We start from the raw sequence: 7,048 nt of genomic DNA, 5'->3' as shown, positions 1-7,048 counted from the left end.
TACATCACATACAAGCTGATTGCTATCACGCTATCCATTTGGAAGCTTTGGTTGTTGATTATGTTATATGTATTTTAGTGAAATTTTGTGGATTTCACGCTAGAGCCGGTACTTTTTACCACATTGTACTGCCGCTAATGTGAGGTTTTTGAGCAGATATCCGCTCCCGATGCCTGCTCAAAAACTTCCGCCATCAGTAAGCGTCGCGCGACGTTGTGTGTTGTTTGGTTTTTATTGCTGATGGTAATTTCCTTCTGAAATTATAAGCGGGCGCGATGCTGCTTCAGGTCTTTTATTGGATAGGCAAGGTGCTATGGGCATCTAGCACCGTTTGGAGCCTAGGAACACCGGGGAAACAAGCATTCCGACGACTCACTTCTTGTTTTTATATTGAGAAGCGCACTTGCTGTACACGGTTTAATAGTGATAGGAATAGTTAGACTAAGATAAAAGTAAAATTAGGTTTATGTTTGCGTTTAATAGAGTTGGGACCGCCGAATTCAAAACAGTCAGCAATTCCCGAATTTTAAAATATGTAGAGTATTCTAATTACTTATGTTCAATTTGACTTTTATTGTTCTTATTCTCGCTCTTAGTCTTACTCTTGCAATGCTTTTCTTTTGTTGTGTGTTTTCTGTTTTTACATTGTTAAGTAAACATTGTCGTTAATAAGTATGTAACTAGGTTTAGGTTGATAAAGAAACAAATGCGCTTATGTTTTACAGAAGTCAAATATTAATGTTAAATGTAAATTTGTTGTAGTTATAATGTCATTATTTTAAGTTTTAGAATCTATTGTTAAAATAGATTAAAAAGCTGTTGATAAAAATATTATGAGATAGTGTTATGTTTTTTTAAATTTTATAGAAGTAAGTGCTAAGTGTAGATAAGTTTATGTTCATTTTCTGAGTGTTTTTATGTTATTTACTTTTATAATGTTTGATAATTTTTAATACTTGATAAGTTCGAATATTTTTTTCATTAAATTTGATATGTTTAATTAACTTTGATTTGAATGTAGTTTATGTAGGTAGTAATAAAAGCAATAAGGTTAGATCAAAGTTTTAACAAACAGTGAATAAGTAAAGTGGACTAAGTGATGTTCTTTTTTTTTTTTTTTGTTTGTTATGACACTTTTTGGACAAATACACTAAACTGTTAATGTAATCTTACTTTTGGTTGAAATCTGTTGTGAAGTAATTTTGTGTAACAGTGCAAGAAAAAAAAAAATTGAACGCGTGTACAACTACATTACTGAAACATCGCGACCCGAATTGTGTATCAGGGTGCTAGAGGTCGACGCCTGTGCAGATGCTATGCCGGATTTAGGAAAGTCTGAGCCTACGGGATAAGAGCAGACCGCAGATCGGACAAGTGGGAATGCGCCATCGATGTTTTATCCGGAGAGCAGACTGATATTGGAGTGCGCCACCTAGGTTCCGGAGCAGAGAAAGCTGGTGCAGCACCAGGGATGGAGTTTTGAAAGATCGAGGGCGATCTTTAGAGGAGGTGGGGTAGTGTTACGAATGTGTGGGTGAGGACCCGCACACGGATGTAAAATAACACATTACTACCCCTCTCCCTATGCGTGTAATCCATGTCCCTGATGAGGAATGTGTCCGCAGGCTGAGGGTGGTTGTCTGCATTGAGTAGTCTAGATATAGTCGTAGTCTTGAGGTAGTCGTTGTCGGGGTTGGGAGTTGCCGGCGTGGCCTCAGTGTCGACAAACGTGCGGTCCAGCGCACGAAAGTGTTAATAAAATGTATTGAATGTGAGATTAGAGGACATCATGGGGGGACAGCGTTCGGAGACTGTCCCCAAACAGAAAGTAGACTTAGTGAAATTACCTAAAGGTGATGGTTAAGTGATTTATGTGAATCGGGCCCGATGTATGGACATGTGATGGACACTGGTTGCGCCGTGGTTAAAGATAAGTCTAGTTTAAGTTGCATGTTAGAATAAGAAATGATTTAGATTAAGGTATTGTTATGTTTAAATATAGGTTTGTTAATTAAGTAACGAACAAACGCCTTTTCATTAGTAGTTTTAAAGTAATCAGTTTCTTACAGGATCGCGACGTCACGGTAAGGGTGTAGAAAGACCGCGAATGTAACAACAATAGTAAATTAGGGCATGAATCAAGGGTAGTAAATAATAAATAAAAGGGTTTTACAATAAATAAAAAGGGATTCGTGACAATATTATCATCAGAATTGTTATCTAATTACTATATTGCAGACATACTACAAAATTTTATACTTTTACTTTTTCATATTTTGCAAATTTTAAAATTTTTCTCTCTTTTGCTATAATCAATTGTACCATAGATTACTATTTTTCATTTATCGAGGACGATAAATTGCTTTAGAGGGGAGGAATCCCAAATAAATTGTAATTTCTTTGTTTTTTTTTTTTCTTTCAATTGTTAGAGGACTAACAATATTCTTTAGGGGTGGCGTGTTCTGTAATAACACGATCATACGTGCTTTTGATCAAAATATGAATTCATTGTTCAATGTTGATCGAAGTCCAAGATCTTTACATGAACGCGGAAGACGCCATTCCTAGAATTGACACGTACAATGTATAATATATAGAGTCAGAATTATTTGTATTAACCAGTGATGTCTTAGTCAAAAGTCTAGCCATAATGTCTTAGAGTATGTCTTAGCACGAATCTATGCTAGTTTGTGATGTGAAGTTATTAAAGATTAAATAAAGTTATAGTCGAAATTAGATTCAGTGTTTGTATTCTACTTTGCGTAAAGACATCTTTCAGCCTATACCAATATAAAGTGCTCACGGTTCTGAGGAGACTCATACCAGTGTTGTTATTTTCTATTATAAACTCTAAGCTCTGCCCACGACACCAGATCAAGGTTGGACTGATCTAGCACCCCCATTGGAGAGTGGATCAATCTATATTTGGAACCCAATCCAATCCAATCAACCCCACAACAACAACTCATAACATTTCATGGTGGCAGCGGTGGGATTACCTCGTGGTGAAGTGCAGTGTTGAATGTGCTGTGAGTGTCGAGCAAGAAGCTGAGTAGCAGAAATTTTGCATCCGGCGCTGCAGCAACAGCTGAAAACCAGCAGGATCAGGACTGGCACGAAGTATCAGAGGCATTAAAGGTGGCGGCATACCAAATAACACCGTGAGAAAGGCGACTTTACGCAGAGGGACAAGGACATACTCTCCCTAAATCGACGCAGACTTCTCGATTAAGGCTCACTCCCCAAGTAAGAAAAACCAATCCTTCTTTTGGCAAAACTACACATTCAGACCAGAACATCATAGTCTTCAATTTTTTTTTTTTAAGATTTTGTTTGTCAATTAAAATATAAATAATAATATTTTGTCAAATAATATTTTTGATCAAATTGATTTTTTAAGTATTAGGATTTTTGGTTGTACTTGGGTAACATTTTTGTAACAACGGGCAGTTCGATTATTGTTAACACCACTATTATTTTGTTGACTTCACGTAACCATCAAGGTTAAGTTCAAGTAAATATTGTTAACTAAGCATTTTTTAACAAAAACAATTACGAGCATTGCCAGGTCCGAATTTCATAACAGAAATATTTCAAAGTAAAATAATTGTAAAGATTAGTTACAAAGTCATCAAGTAATAATATAAAAGACTCAGAAAGTAAAATTGAAAAGTTAGTGACTCTAGTTAATGACTTTGAGTATCCTATCAAGAGTAAATTTACATCTGTTGATCTTTTTATAACGTCGCGATTTTTAATGTGGCTTTAAATGCCAGTATAAAGGCGAAATGCCTAAAGGATTTAGTGTAGCCATTGTGCCACTTTTCAGGCGATAGTGCCAATCCTTCATATCAGATAGCCTAATATTAAATTGTTCAAAAGAAACAATAGGTATCTGACAAATAAATAATTAATAAGGGTAGGAAAAACCCGAATGGAGACTCATAAGGTTAGTGAAAACCGCGAGATCTTAAATATATTTGACGTAATTTTGATGACTTATAAGAGACTCATGAATCCGCGGGATCTTTCAAATAAATTTATTTTGTTATTTTCATTTTGGGACCAAAACACGCTCGTTGATTTTATCGATATTATTAAATCTTGCATGAGAATAATTTCCAAATGTTGAATTTAATTTAAATGTTGAATTTAGAAATAATTTTAAAATATTACATAAGAATGAAATTTTAATCTTCAATATTACATTAAATGAACTTTGAAGTTTGGTGTGAAAATAATTGAACTTGAATATGCAAATTTCAATAATAATTAAATTTAATCAACTGCCCATACCACAAAATGTTACAGAAATGAAGGGGATAAATTTAAATTAATGTCAATAATAGCAATGTAACTATCCCCATAGAACAGAATTATAAATTGAAAAAAAAAATAGGAAAATAGAAAAAGTCCATGTTTGAATTATTGATACTAAATGATTTCATTTTAATTTCAATTCAATTTGTTGGTGCTATATTGAACGAAAAATATTTCCTAAATTTCCTCTACAAATATAATAAATTTTATTTTGAAAAATTAGTAAGCGATTGAGTAAATTTGTTTTCTATTATTTGCGTAAATTGAAAATAATAATATTTTTCCTAATTGAAATTTTTATTGTCCACACTAATTTCGATTATTTGCGTTAATAGCATAACAAGCTCTATCATATTTCTATTTTGAAATTTGAGTAAAGAAATATCACGTAATATTCGGATTCAAACCTTGACAAGGCACGCAATACAAATTTGCTTATGATGTCTTAACTTTGTTAATTTTATGAATCTTGATGTATTTTACAAAATTTTATTTTATTATTATTTAATTTTTTAAGTATTAATTGGCGACATATTTTATTCAATTAAAATTTCATTAATTTAATATTTATTTTTGATTTTTGAATAATTTTATCGTAATCTGTTTTATTTGAAATATTAATGTTTTTATAGTTGCATTTTTATTTTTTTTTTGATAATAACTAATTACGAATTTCGAGTGTTCAAAGCTTTAATTATTTATTCACTTATAACAAAAGTAATTTTGATGAGAAGTATCAATAATTCAAATGGAAACAAAATATAGAAAAAATATATATAATAATATATTTGTATCAAATATTCAGAAATTGAAAGGCCACTCAATTTTTTATTAATATTGACATTCTAAACATGATAATTTCAATTTAATATTTTATATTGTATAGTTAGAATGTTCAAAATAAAAATTTGAAAATAAAAATTAAAATCAAGAGGGCCTACAGAAATGTATTAATGTAGAAGTATGTGACAACACAAAATATAATTACAAGACGAATTTAGATTACAAGACGAATTATCACTATCTTCCATTTCAATCTAGATGTAATGCATCAGAATGGCAACATGTGTGCAAGCTATTTTTTTTAAATTTTCGAAGATTGATGCAGGATTCTCATATAGTTAGAATTCAGTTAGAAATAATCGCGCGATTTTTAAACATCCTATTAAAAATATTGAACTGAATCTGACACAGAGTATTTTGATCATATTTTAAATTCGAATCAAATAAATAAATTATCATACAAAATTAAACAATTTATTATAATATTAAATTTGTGAAAAGAAAGAGAGATCTTGCACCTTGTTAATATTCTTATGCAAATAGACCAATTAATGATAGTGATAATGGATCAAATAATTAATTTTATCACAGAAATTTTTAGAAGTTTTATTGATGTATAAATCAAATAGGTCACAACTTCGCTTTTGTCTACTAATCATTTTAAAGCAGTCACACAAGTTATGCAACTATGCGAATTAGATTGCATACTATATCCAATAAGAATAATGTAACTAATTATTGTTTGTAATATTTTGCTGTATTATCAAAATCCTACTTTTGAAATGAAACAAACTGCTGAAGCTAAATCAAAATAATTTTATTGAATTAATAAAAATCACAATATGCAGCAAAATGTTACAACAATATTAGATTTTTAAAAAAAAAAAAAAAAAAAAAAAGGGTTGATGTTAATTTTTTTTATTCATATTATCATCAGAATTGTTATCTAATTACTATATTGCAGACATACTACAAAATTTTATACTTTTACTTTTTCATATTTTGCAAATTTTCAAATTTTTCTCTCTTTTGCTATAATCAATTGTACCATAGATTACTATTTTTCATTTATCGAGGACGATAAATTGCTTTAGAGGGGAGGAATCCCAAATAAATTGTAATTTCTTTGTTTTTTTTTTTCTTTCAATTGTTAGAGGACTAACAATATTCTTTAGGGGTGGCGTGTTCTGTAATAACACGATCATACGTGCTTTTGATCAAAATATGAATTCATTGTTCAATGTTGATCGAAGTCCAAGATCTTTACATGAACGCGGAAGACGCCATTCCTAGAATTGACACGTACAATGTATAATATATAGAGTCAGAATTATTTGTATTAACCAGTGATGTCTTAGTCAAAAGTCTAGCCATAATGTCTTAGAGTATGTCTTAGCACGAATCTATGCTAGTTTGTGATGTGAAGTTATTAAAGATTAAATAAAGTTATAGTCGAAATTAGATTCAGTGTTTGTATTCTACTTTGCGTAAAGACATCTTTCAGCCTATACCAATATAAAGTGCTCACGGTTCTGAGGAGACTCATACCAGTGTTGTTATTTTCTATTATAAACTCTAAGCTCTGCCCACGACACCAGATCAAGGTTGGACTGATCTAGCACCCCCATTGGAGAGTGGATCAATCTATATTTGGAACCCAATCCAATCCAATCAACCCCACAACAACAACTCATAACATTTCAGTACGTTCCATCTTCAGGACATCTGTCAAGAAACATGATCTTGATGAGATTTAAGCAAACAATATGTTTAGGAATAGAAAATAGATTTTTCTTAAATAATAAATTAATTGTAACAAATAATAATGTACAGAAATATGATAATATGATCAAAATGAAAATGATAAAAATAAATGAGTGGATTATCAGAACAGGATATTAAAAATGATAGAAATTTTTTATGAAAGTTATGGAAAAAATTTTTT

The sequence above is a fragment of the Ctenocephalides felis genome, unplaced genomic scaffold (genome assembly GCF_003426905.1).
Source record: "Ctenocephalides felis isolate EL2017-DRISC unplaced genomic scaffold, ASM342690v1 CF-g0.4_SCAFFOLD_01604, whole genome shotgun sequence".
Taxonomy (NCBI): Eukaryota; Metazoa; Arthropoda; class Insecta; order Siphonaptera; family Pulicidae; genus Ctenocephalides; species Ctenocephalides felis.
Note: the sequence above shows the minus strand (reverse complement) of the source record.